General features: G+C 37.7%; 1 long non-coding RNA gene across 1 annotated transcript; it reads left to right on the top strand.

The window, feature by feature from the left end:
• Nucleotides 1–5,840: 5,840 nt before the first annotated feature.
• LOC149499719 (uncharacterized) lies at nt 5,841–6,713 on the top strand. The gene is made up of 2 exons (XR_016325548.1): nt 5,841–6,234; nt 6,564–6,713. It is a non-coding gene; the product is annotated as an uncharacterized LOC149499719 (long non-coding RNA).
• Nucleotides 6,714–13,744: the final 7,031 nt, after the last annotated feature.

Genomic DNA, 13,744 nt, shown 5'->3' with positions numbered 1-13,744 from the left:
GACTTTAAGTGAATCGTAGAGATGTGCTTTTATCGATAGCTTTTGCACAGTTGAGTGGCGCATCTGGAAACGGGCGGCCGTTTGGAAGTAATGACTAACTTGAAAGCTTAGATTTTGATGTCCTAGAAGTATAGGTATTAAGTTTAGTGGAGGTAAAATAGTAGTAGGCTAATTGTGTCGTGAACTAACTATGCCTTTTTACAATATCGAAACAGCCAATTGCAGACAACACAATATGTTGGACCTTGAATCATCATCATTCTCCTGCCCTTCTGCCAGTCACCTGGGGTCGGCGCAACATGTTTTCTCCTTCCATACTCCTCTAGCATATACCATTTCTTCGTCGTCTTTCACGCAATCCATCCATTTTTTCTTGGGTCTACCTCTTCCTATTCCTCTTTAATGGACCTTGAATGTAGCGAGGAGGAAATGGTGCGAGCCACCCAGGTTCTCATCAGAAAATGTACTTGTACAGTAATGTACAGTAAAATGTACTTCGGGTTTTTATTATTATTGCGTGTTTATATTACGAATATCTTATGAAGTATCGAATATTTTAAAGTTGGATACTGGAAGGACTTGGATCCTGGTCACGGATGACTTGATCACTCCTAAACGTAAAAGTGGCTCTAGTTATGTATCCGACACGCGAAAATCGGATAAAATTTATAAAAATGTGTTGACCTTTTTTTTCATCAATTCAATCAGGATTTCGCGAGTCATTCAAGGTCAACGTTAACCATTCCACATGCCTGTTCGATAGCCAGCTCTATTCGCTGGGACAGCTGCTAAACAAACCAAGCGAGACCTCAAGTCTGTCTCAAGCTGTCTCAAAGCGAAGAACTGCCTTCAGATAGTGTAAATGCTACGGAGCCTCTGATTAGTCGCAACTCTCATATTCTACACAACAGAATCTTGAAGAAAATATTTGTAATTATCGACTAGTGAAGACTAGGTCTACCACGGCACAACACAACACTAATTGTCGGTAAGGTCACGTACACAACGCTTATTCAATATTGGAAGTTAAGGGCCATAAAGGACCTTCATACCGAAGAAGGGATAGGGCTAGTTATTTATCATTTGGTTATTTCATTCGCGCAAGAGTTTCGGTATAATAGGTCGTGGTGTGATAAATGTTGATGAGGAATATGAAATAGGTATTGATGTTTTTAGTGGCATCCGTTGGTCAAAGAACACCCAGTTTCTTGAAACTGCAGGTCTAGGTTTACTGGTGGAGGGCTTATTATTAGCCCGCACGGGTAGGTACCACCACTCTGCCTATTTCTGCCGTGAAGCAGTAACGCGTTAGAGTTCGAAGGGTGGGTCAGTCGCTGTACTGTAAATCTAAGACTTAGAACGCATGTTTCAAGGTGGGTAGCGGCATTTAGGTTGTTAATGCCTTTGGGCTTCTGTAACTGGTTAATACCAGATGTTTCCTGAACTCTTCCACGGGCCTAAGTAATAAGAAAAAAAAAATGGTGTAAGATGGTAACCGGAGATCACAGTAATCACAACGCCCATACAAGGACATGACCTCCTTTGAGTCATAAGTTCGAAGTTCAATTGAACACCATAAAGCCGGTCTCATGCTTTTGACTGGATCGTATGACTCTCACGCGGCAGAAATTATTAGGTAAAGTAAACACCTTGTTTAAGAGAACATAAAGACATCAATAACATAAGTGCCGCCACCTGCCGTGGGGCATGAGTTCTAAGTCTCTGTTTTATTGCGTTTTTTCGGGAAGGGGTCGATTCTCCGATGAGGTGTCCTTTGGGCACGTAGGGTATGTGGGATGGTCTGCAGATTCTGGGAGCAGACCGCGGGCTCAAGGATATTTTTAGGGCCCTATCGCACCAAAAAAGTCGTCGTGGCCTAAGGGATAAGACGTCCGGTGCATTCGTGTTGAGCGATGCACCGGTGCTCGAATCCCAGGCGGGTACCAATTTTTTTAATGAAATACGTACTCAACAAATGTTCACGATTGACTTCCACGGTGAAAGAATAACATCGTATAATACAAATCAAATCCGCAAAATTATAATTTGCGTGGGTAACGCATTTACGTCGTAGATGTCCATGGGCTCCAGTAACCACTTAACATCAGGTGGGCTGTGAGTTCGAGCACCCAACTGAGCAGTAAAATAAAAATAAAATAAAAAGCAAATCCCCTTGCACTCTTTCATCCGACGTCCGATCTCCTCTTGGGGTCAGAACCTCTCTATTTTATAGCCTGCCTTAAGCGCGTTTATCGATAAGCAATATTTTTCTATCAGACTTAAACTGCTTACACTAATCATAGTTCATAGTCTTTGATTGTGCCAAGCCGCCAATAACTGCACGTTTTACCCTAATCGTAACGCTATCAACAAACGCTAGTACGTCTCAATTCCACTCTACTAATCAAAGAGTTAACTGGCGTAACAATAATACTCCAACTTTACAATCCGATTTTAATTGTCGTTGTCGTATCGTTACAATTTATATAATTTACATCAAACGATCGCGGCACGATAAAATGTTTGTTTTATTATCTATCTGAAGTATATTTTAGTGTTTTATTGATTGTCGTTGATGTAATAGAAGATAGAGTAACAGAAAGGTAGGAAGGATATTTTTGGTTTGAAGGTTTTCGCCTTCATATGTTCAACAAACAAATGTTCACGATTGACTTCCACGGTGAAGGAATAACATCGTGTAATAAAAAATGAAACATGCAAAATTATAATTTGCGTAATTACTAGTGGTAGGACCTCTTGTGAGTCCGCGCGGGTGGGTACCACCGCCCTAACTATTTCTGCCGTGAAGCAGTAACGCGTTTCGGTCTGAAGAGTAGGGCAGACGTTGTAACTATACTGAGATCTTAGAACTTGTATCTCAAGGTGGGTGGCGCATTTACGTTGTGGATGTCTATGGGCTCCAGTAACCACTTAACACCAGGTGGGCTGTGAGCTCGTCCACCCATCTAAGCAATAAAAAAAAAATCATAATGTGCGCAGAGATTCTGCGTATACCAGAAAAACTCCCTTTAAATGTCATGCTTGTTTCCAGTCAGTTACGATTTTCTCGAAGACCGATACGATTTTTAAGCTATTGTATAGCTTGAAGGCGTAGTGGCCTAAAGGATAAAACGTCTGGTGGTAGGATCTCTTGTGAGTCCGCACGGGTAGGTACCACCGCCCTGCCTATTTCTGCCGTGAAGCAGTAATGCGTTTCGGTCTGAAGGGTAGAGCAGCCGTTGTAACTATACTGATATCTTAGAACTTATATCTCAAGGTGGGTGGCGCATTTACGTTGTAGATGTCTATGGGCTCCAGTAACCACTTAACAACAGGTGGGCTGTGAGCTGTTGGAACAGAACTCATAATTAAAAATAAAAAAAGTTTAAATCGGTTCAGTAGTTTAGATGTCCATCGCGGACAAACACAACGTGACATGTAATTTATATATGAGGTCATCAGCGCAAAAGTGGCTTAACCCTCATTTTTTTCATATTCGTGCTTATATATTGCAAATTATTTAAAACATATATATTAATAAATTTTCATGCAAAACCATATACTAATCTCTAGTTTCACCCATAGATTACATTTTGTTATGGCTTTGTAAACATTGTTTTTGGGCGTATTGTTTTTGCCAGCAAAGCAGTGTAAAAGTAAATTCAGACTTCATTATCTCCATACTAACTATGGTATACTCATATATTAAGATATCTTTGATGATCACGAAAAACGCATACTGAATGTTAAACATCCGAATACGACCCGTGGCGTATATGAAAATTTAAATTGATAAGCCTTGAACAATTTGAAAGGTGCGCGGCCCTAAAACAGAAATGGACGCTTCTTAATATCAAAGGGCCATAAAGCCCGTATTCCGAGTAATATTACTTGTTTTATTGTGATAATAAACGGGGAATTGGACCGAAGGGTAATTTACAAGCGACGCGAATTCTTTACGACGTTCGAGTTATTGTAAAACGTATTGTAAAATGATTTTTCAGTATAAAAAAAAATCTTTACTTTACCATCGCAATGAAAGTCCAAAGTTGAATACAGACCGCGACCTATATCTTTATTAAGGTCGGGTCTGCGGTAAGTAATAAGAGTTTTTGGATCGAAGTTCCACATGGGACGATGGGGAGGGGTAACCGGTAAAAACGTCCGTAACGTAAGATTTTTATTATTTATGTATAGTCTTGGTATGATGTCTATACAGTGTCAAATGTATAGTCTACGTGATGACGGTTATTATTATTATTCATATAAATAGCTGGTTCTTTGTATATGTATTATTCTTATATATTTTTATAAATCATTGTGATTAAAATAAAGTTGATAACTTTGTAGTCGTCTTTTTTATCAATAACAAAATCATAATAAAAAATGTATACTCGAATAATTATTTTCTTTATACCTCGAATAGAACTTAAAATTAATATTTTTATAATAAGGAACTTCGTTCCTATCCGGTGTCCCACGATATCACACTTTTTTGAAGCTATACTTCTTTAGGCGCGTTATGAAAAATTGATGAGAGTGAAATTTTACGATGCGCGCGCACCGTGACACAAAATTAACAGAATGAAGTTGCCCACTAAATCGCTCATTACAATACGACCGACGTAACTTGGCGAGTCTGAATATAGCCGCAGGTGAACTTTCCGAACCGTACCGAGAATTACCGAATTTATACGATGTCAAAAAAAGGGATGTCCAATATGCGTGTTTGAGGATGTTGTTTAATCGATTTTTTATCAAATTGATTAAAACTTAAATGAAAAAAAAAAGTGTGTGTGTCCGCTCCGACGCACGACTGGAGTTTACTGGATATAAAAAATTAAACGAAACAATACGAGAAATAGTTCTATATTACGACAACACGATACACTACAGATTATTAACAAATTAACGAGACACAAAACAAACGACTAACAAATATATGAAAATACAAAATGAGAGAAACGCGCGATCAGTACGAGGCTTTGTGGCGGACTGCCGGCGCAGCAGCCCGGCGCGCATTTCGTGTGACATGCGCATAACGCATTTCGTGTGACATGCTAGTACGATTTTGGTCCCCATAATTTTCATACCCCGGGCCTATATATGTAAATCGATTCTAAAGGAGTAAACTCCAAAAAGTGTGTGTGTCCGCTCCGACGCACGACTGGAGTTTACTGGATATAAAAAATTAAACGAAACAATACGAGAAATAGTTCTATATTACGACAACACGATACACTACAGATTATTAACAAATTAACGAGACACAAAACAAACGACTAACAAATATATGAAAATACAATAATGAGAGAAACGCGCGATCAGTACGAGGCTTTGTGGCGGACTGCCGGCGCATGTACTAGCATGTCACACGAAATGCGCATAACGCATTTCGTGTGACATGCTAGTACGATTTTGGTCCCCATAATTTTCATACCCCGGGCCTATATATGTAAATCGATTCTAAAGGAGTAAACTCCAAAAAAAGAAATAAATTTAATAAAAATAAAGTATAACTTCTTACGCGCGTACATACGTACACGCACCCTTTTTTTTTAAACGCTCTTACCTACTTCTCCTGTGCATAGTCCAGACGGCTGCCAGATACTTCGGAATACGGATCATTAGATCGATATGCCCGGTCCTCTGAAACGTAATCGACTGCCTCAAGCTGCGACTGTATCGTGAACTACACACGATACAGTCGCAGCTTGAAGCAGTCGATCCTGACTTCTTCAGGCTGTCCGCGTATGGCCAGCCTTAGGCTACCAACGATTAGGTAGGGAAATAAAAAGTCGAAAATAATTTAATGAAAATACACAATAAACGAGCGAAAATTTAAGAAAACATTAAGATTCATTATTAAATTAAGAATTCGACACAATGACCTCACAGTCAAAGTCTGTCACAGTTTTTTTCATTGCCAAGTCACTTGCGGGAATCTGTACAATGGGGTTGGCAACTGTCAAAGTGGCGCTGGTGTGCATTGTTCCCATAACATTCAATATTTGTATTGGAATTTTTGATTAAAAATTATTTTAAGCACAATGACGCGTTGTTTTGTACCAATATGCTCAGAAATTGGATTACATCAATTCCCGAAGGACAAGAAAATTGGAAGACTGTGGTTAAAGGCCATTTGACGCGAAAAAAGTGCTCACACAAAAAGTTCGAGGTTATGTCGTAAACACTTTGTGGAATCTGACTATGAAAACATTAGTAAATACACAGGTATGCTTCTTTCTGTCAAATATATATAATGCATGACTAGGTGTAGCACACATCTTTGTTCTCTTATTAAAAAAATCCAATAATAATTAGTTAGGCACACTATTAGTTGCTAACATATTTTGCAAGTAGATTTATGCTGTAAGGAACCTTTTAACAAACACAAAATCAGACTGGAGGAAACACATTCCTCATGAGCTGTTGTTCATTATCAGCTGTTACTATTGAAAGTTCTGTCTAAATCGCTGCATCCATTGCAATAACAAATATTTTGAAACTATGGTCAGGTTTCCTTGTGATAGTATATTTAAATGTTATTCTTTGTGTTGCAGGTGTCAAATATTAACATAAATATCTGAAGAAAGGTGCTGTACCATCTATATTTTCATGGAATATGAAACCAGTTTCTGAAGAAACAAAAAGTAGAGAAGTTGCTTATGTAATTTTAGAGAAGGAATTGTCAATAAAAATAATTAAAAATATTCCTGATTTTTATTTCGACAAGTGTATAGTTATAATACAGATATTTTTCATACAATGCTTCTTTGAAAATATTTTCATAAAAGATATCTAATTTATTTAACATATTATTTATAAAATTATTGTCTTTTTCAACATAAATCACTTTGATGTCCTTGTAGGTGTAAATGACCAAGTTGCAGTATGTTTTGCCTGAGCAGTATAACTGTCCTTGGATTTGATAATAATATGGGCAGGTTTTTTTAGAGACAATATCCCGTTACATTGTTCTAAGTAAGGCACCGTTGATATATTTATTTCATGTTTTCTGCTAGCGTATGGACATTTCACTTCAATTATAGCTTCTTCGCCCAACACACCATCAGGAGATGCAGCAAGATATGGGCGCTCTTGGCTATTGAAAATGCCACATGGCTCCACTAGCAAATCATATATATTAGCATATTTTGCTAGAGCATTTTTTTCATTTTGTTTCAAAATTAAAATATGGTCATGTAGCTCTAATCTGAAAAAAGTAAAATAATACATTAGTTGGTAGGTAATGTGTGTAATATGAGCAATTATTTTTGCACATGCTACAAGGAATAAAGTTCCTAAGGTACACAATTTAATATTATTATTATAATAGCTACCGGAAACAGTTTGAGAGAAGTTTTCTAAGTTAAAATAAAACATCAACATTGTACCTTTCGACAAAATCCACTTTTTTTCTTCGTAAAGATGCAACACGTTTTCTCAACTCCTCCTTTAATTCTTTAACTATCCAGTTGGAATACATGTTGTAAAACTGTTTAGCACTACTTAGAAAGTAATGAGAACCATATCAAAGTCACAAAATGCCGAAATATCACGAACGCAAAACACACAAAATGGCGGCTCTCTGTGACAAGGGAACAAGCTACGCTGGCGACATCTGAGAAAAGCTTTAACCGGCCAACCCCATTGTGTTTGCCTATGTTTATCGCTAGGGGTGCTGTTCTAACTACATACAAACCGGAGTTAACTTTTTAAAGTAAAAAAACTCGCACTAAGCACATAGGTCGTTGGATTTAAGTAGAACTATGACAATTTCGATATTTTGTTGCTGAAAGTGAGAATTTAACTGACTGCTTGTAACAGGTCGTCAGGTAAGCCTGGCATTTATTAACTATCTATCACACACAGCTTTATTTAAAACACCGCCATCTACCGACAAAATTATGTACTGCCAAACTTATTTCGAAGTTAAAACAGCTTAGTCATGGATTTGAAATAAAATGAACCTGTACTTCGTGTTCCTTTGGATAGATGGCGCTATAATAAAAACTTAATTTTTTTTACTTAGTTTACGGTAAATTGAAAGTCTTAAAAAATCTATGTATTATTTTTCAAACAATATATTTTTTTTGTCGTAACGGTAATTTTAGTATTAAAACCACTGTGGTTCAAAAGTAACAAATCGTAAATTAAACGAATAATATCGAATCCACAGCGAGAGAAAAATAAATTAACCGAAGGTCATAGACTTACATAACAGGTTACGACTTAAGATCTAGAAAGACTGGGTCTTAACTGTTTGCTTTAGGTCGATATCGAGGGTCAGTAACCCCGCCCTCTGTCAGTTGAACACTGAAAGCTATAGACATAATAATACAATAAAAAAACTTGCATACATACAAAAGGTTTATTCTTTCTCATTTCCTTTCCTTCCTTTCCTATCTCTGTTACTGTTTACAAGCGAATAGTTTTGACACCTTCATACTAGTCTAGTCTAGAAAATTTTGTTAGTTAACAGTTGTTTAACTTGTTGAAAAATTAACTTTAAGTAAAATTTCCAACGGGAATAAATTATTTATAGTGTTTAGAACACACCATAATTTTTTCAAATTAAAATAATACCTTACTTACTAATTACTTACCTTACTTACTAAATACTTAATTAAAATAATACCTTACTTACTAATTACTTACCTTACTTACTAAATACTTAATTAAAATAATACCTTACTTACTAAATCTATACATCATCTATATATTACTTACCTACTAAATCAATACCTTAAATTAATTAATTAATGTGCGGTACTCGCTTTTGACGCCACGCGCGCCACCTAAAAATGTCGCGCGCAGACCTATTTTCAGCGTTAAATTAAAATTATAAATAATGGAGATAGGTTTCCGGGAGTTAAGAGTTTTTTATTGGAAATTTCCTCCTCTTTCAGAATCTTTTTTTTAATTTTCTTAAATATTAATAGTTTATGAAATATTGACAAAAAACGATATGCCATTTTTTTTTCATCTTTAATTGTTTATAACTTTTGCAATTTTTTATGTGCTAAATACACGTTTTTAGTACATTTTTCTAGGCGTCATTCCGGATCCAATGAGCTATCGCACATAATTTTAAGAGCAGTATCTCTATTTTGTACCATCTTCAACTTGTCGACTAGACTATACATTCATGCTTAAAAGACGGATGGATGTGAAATTCTCTTTAAAAAAACATTGAGAGAGAGTTTGCCAGACAGGGACGGAAGGAAGTGGGACGGCGGCGTAGGATAGGTGGAATGGGATATATGGCACAAAAATAGAAGGATAGTGGCGATAAGTGGAAGGAAAGAGACAAAGTGGCTTATTCTCATGCTCTAGTCTGATCAAATTAAGACAACATTGGACTCCAACATCACTGTCACTATCCCCTGCGAAGAGGACAGGAATAAATGGAGGAACATAGTCCGAACAAAACTGCTCCGTAAAGATCACGACCCTCAGCACTGATGAACACGAAGCAAAGGGTAACTAACGACTGCAAAATATCATCATACAGCGGCAAATCGATCAACAATAATGTAGGAAGCTGGAAATGGTTCATGACATTGACAATACACTGGTTTGAAAATATGTAAGGCAAGGTGTTATTGAAGGTGACAGGAAGACCAATCTTGAGGAGAGCTAAAGGCATGAAGCTATGTATTTTAACTGGAGAGACGAGCACACCCAAAAACCATCTTATAGAAGTGATATGTATAATTGAATTGCGTTGGATTTTGTATAGGTGTTTAAAGAGAAAATTGCAGCCTTCGTAGCCTGATTAGATGGTGTTCGAATCCCGCAAGCAGATACCATTTTTTTGACGTGACAAAGTCTTATAATTCGATGGAGCCGGCTACACGCACGAAAAAACATGACTCATGCGGCGTTACCTCGCTCTGAGGCGTTTTATTTAAGGCTTGAAGTGCAAGCGAGAGCGCGCAACGAGTGACAAAGAGGCACAATCGGCCTTCGCGTTCGGCAGCGTTCGACATCTGTCTCTTTCCTACTTGAGTGAGCGATGCATCCGCGTGGACAGCAGCTATACAATAATACATTTACATGTTTTCGTCAAGTATGAAGTTCAGTGAAAAGTGAATGTGGTGTCAATTGTTTATAGCAACGATAATTGCGATAATTGAAAAATGAAACCATCCCATCAGTATTTTCTTATGACGTTGTCACGTTCAACTATCGTCAGCAAACCGACTTTACAGACAACGATTGACGATTTTCACGATTGACTCCCGCGATTAAAGTATGTAGAATACTGTGTAACAAAATCAGACCGGAAAAACATACAATTTATTTAATAAGCTTTACGCATAAAGTACTTTCTACAAGTCAGCCAAAGATGGTGTAGGCCTGGAGTACTGTAGACGCAATATGTGTTTATAGAAGTCTTTGACAATAGAACTATAATAATGTTACGCCGGTAAGAGTAACGCCATCTGTCGCCGAATAGACGAACGAATATCGAATGATCTAGTAGCATCTAGAACGCTCGAGAAGTACAACGGCATCTACTGTCAGATAGTGGAAACACAATACTCGGCTTGTGTGGAATATTCTCGATATTTCTAGGGATGTGATATCGGCTATAAAAGCGTTACAGAGATGGCACGCAGTCAATTAGTGATCGGAACTACTCGAAGCGAAACAACGCACGGATCACCTGAAGCGAAGCGGAAGAAGCGAATTGAGAATTGTAAAGTCCTAGCGAAGTTTTTACCATCGCACCGCCCGCCACCGGAGTAGAGTTCATCCGTACTACCTGGAGCCACTGCGGTCATCCACAGTGCGTTTCCAGAGGTATTTTTTGCCACGTACCATCCGGCTATGGAATGAGCTCCCCTCCACGGTGTTTCCTGAGCGCTATGACATGTCGTTCTTCAAACGAGGCTTGTGGAGAGTATTAAGCGGTAGGCAGCGGCTTGGCTCTGCCCCTGGCATTGCTGAAGTCCATGGGCAACGGTTACCACTCACCATCAGGTGGGCCGTATGCTCGTCTGCCTACAAGGGCAATAAAAAAAAAAGAAGTGTTTTAAGTGTTCTAAGTGCTAATACAATTTTAGTTGTACTTTTGTGAAACATTTATTTATCGCGAACCCCAGCGCGTAACAATAACGTTCAAGCTTATAATTTAAATTTTTAATTGTTGTCAAATTTCGACCGCTGGGCGACCACTAGTTAATACTGTAAGGCTATTTCTCAGCGGGAGCCAATTAGTTCGTCGGCCCATTTAAGTTCAGTAGTCGGGTCTAATGCCATCTCTGTTCCCTCAATATATTCCACGTTAGGCTCCTGAATGCTCATTACTGCGTCCATATTAGTTACATCGTTATCTGCCCTTAGGGACGCACGACTTACTTTCCCTACTGTAAGTGGGTTTGTACACGATTCAACTTCGATTACCGAAAAAAAAAAAAAAAATGGTTATCTCTAAAGTCGGTTTACGGACGATAGTTTTACGTGATAACGTCAGTAACAGAACTATTTCAACTGCTAGCTCTGACGTCACGCGAGAAGAGAGATAAATGTGTCACATACAAGCCAACGCTTGGGTCGATCGTGCCTCTCTATTGTTTATTACGCTTGCACGCTTAGGCTCAGGCGGAACGTGACACTTTTTCTTGCGTGCAGCCGGTGTTCGTCAGTTTATTTAATGATATCAAGTCAAAAAAAGAATATAAAAAAACACGTGCAGCATTCGGGGACTGCCACGGTAAAGTTATTGCATAGCATTTTTTATCAATTTATGCAATTATAATTAGACAATAATAATAATTGAATATTAAAACAATAATAAAATAAGACCACGATATATTTATAAGCATTAACAAAAGCAAAAAAATAACTGTCCCCTTCACATTCATAAGCTAGACCGCGCGAGAGAAAGATGGGCGGACTTTTCATGATGCGCATACAGTACGACGTCACGCCGCGCGCTGCAAGGTAGGCGGAGTAGGGGTGTTAGGTTTTATTTTTGTTACGGAATTTCTTGATTCAGTCGCCGCGCTCAAAGCCCGCGATAAAAGCTATACAATAGCTTAAAAATCCAAAATTGCCTATAACTGGCATTAAACAAACGCTAAAAATTTATTTTACGAAAAAAGGCGGCGGAAGGAAGGCGTATGCAAATGCCACAAAGATCGAACCTGCATAACGTTCCATGATTACTGATTATATTGCTCGCCCGTATGGGTCTACTGACATAACTATCCGACCGTAGTACCGTAATGGGTTCCAAACTAAAAGGTGGTACGACGATAAGACAACTGAGAATTGGACCTCATATGAAAAAGCGGACTTAGATAATGTTTATGTCAATGTTTGGTAATGTTAATCCAATCGCTTGGCTGCCCAATGCGATTAAAATACCTATTAAGATTAAAGGCATCAAACAAGCCTATAATTGCTTACTTGTGCAGGACGTGTAACCATTTAAAATAAATAATACTCGTAATTAACGCTATCAATAAAGCTAATAAGCATGCAGACACAAACAAAAATGGCGATAGATGAAAAGATTCAAAGGTGCGAAAATGGAATTTGATACTGAAAAAAACTCGAATTCACGAAAAATATAATACTTGTCGAACTGTGAACTGGGTTCTTAACGAGCTTCTGTGCTTTACTGTACTGTAAGCTTTTGTTTGCTCGTTCGATTGTATAAGGCATCACTGAATGTGGTATAATCTTTAATTACCGTGCCACGATTCCTAATCCTCCGATAGATTTTTATTCAATTGTCGCTTTCATTTGTTTTTTAATAATAAACTCGATCAGCGCATTTAAGTCCTTAACTGCACTGGAATAACAGCTAAACTGGCCGGCTCCGAACTTGCGACCTTTTGCTTCGGAGTTACGTGGGCTACAAATCACGAATTCAACTGAAGCAAAATAACGAGCAATCGTCCTTATGTATCCGGGAACTGCATCAAATATCCAACCTGTTGAAATAAATTTCAGCGGTAATTCACACTTCCTTATTACGTGGATTGCGCTGGACCAATTGTTGCAAACCAAGCATGCATTTATATGTGTCTGTAAATCATTGTAACTTCAATATGAGATTCAGGTATGAGATTTTACTCGGCAACTGTATATTTCACTTAACACATTTATGTAGCGGTTATACCAGTTGATTGGAACTTGATTTTTTAATTTATGTAAAGAACAATCTTTATTATTTAAAACTCTTAAGTTTTTAAAAAGGATTTTTCTGTAGTGTTAATCATAGTCATGGAATGAAGTATGTCATTCCATAAAAAGAGAGTTCAGTTTTGTATAGTTTATTAATACTCTGTACTGTTTAATTTTTAATCTTCTTTTTCTCCACCTTATCCCACTTGGTGGGGTCGTCACGGCTAATTTTTCTCTTCCATTCTCTTCTATCAGCCGTCATCTCAACACTCATTCCTCTCTCTCTTATATCGTCATTCACACACTCCATCCATGTCTTCTTCGGTCGACCTCTTCCCCCTCTACCTTGCACTACCATTTCCATACATCTCCTAGTCACATGTATCTTCTCTCTACGCATCACATGACCATACCACGCTAATCATTTTAATATCAATTTTAAAAGAGATTAAGGGTTTTAAATGTTATTTTCTTATTATGTCACAGAAAAGGCAATTAAGTATTTTATAATTCTGAAACACTCCATATAATTATATTAATTTAAAGAAAAACAACATTGATTTTCATTGATAATTTACCTCGTTAAACAAACAATCAG

Source organism: Bombyx mandarina, chromosome 28, assembly GCF_030267445.1.
Source record: "Bombyx mandarina strain Sakado chromosome 28, ASM3026744v2".
In the NCBI taxonomy this organism is placed as follows: Eukaryota; Metazoa; Arthropoda; class Insecta; order Lepidoptera; family Bombycidae; genus Bombyx; species Bombyx mandarina.
Note: the sequence above shows the minus strand (reverse complement) of the source record. Positions and strands in the feature narration are given on the sequence as shown.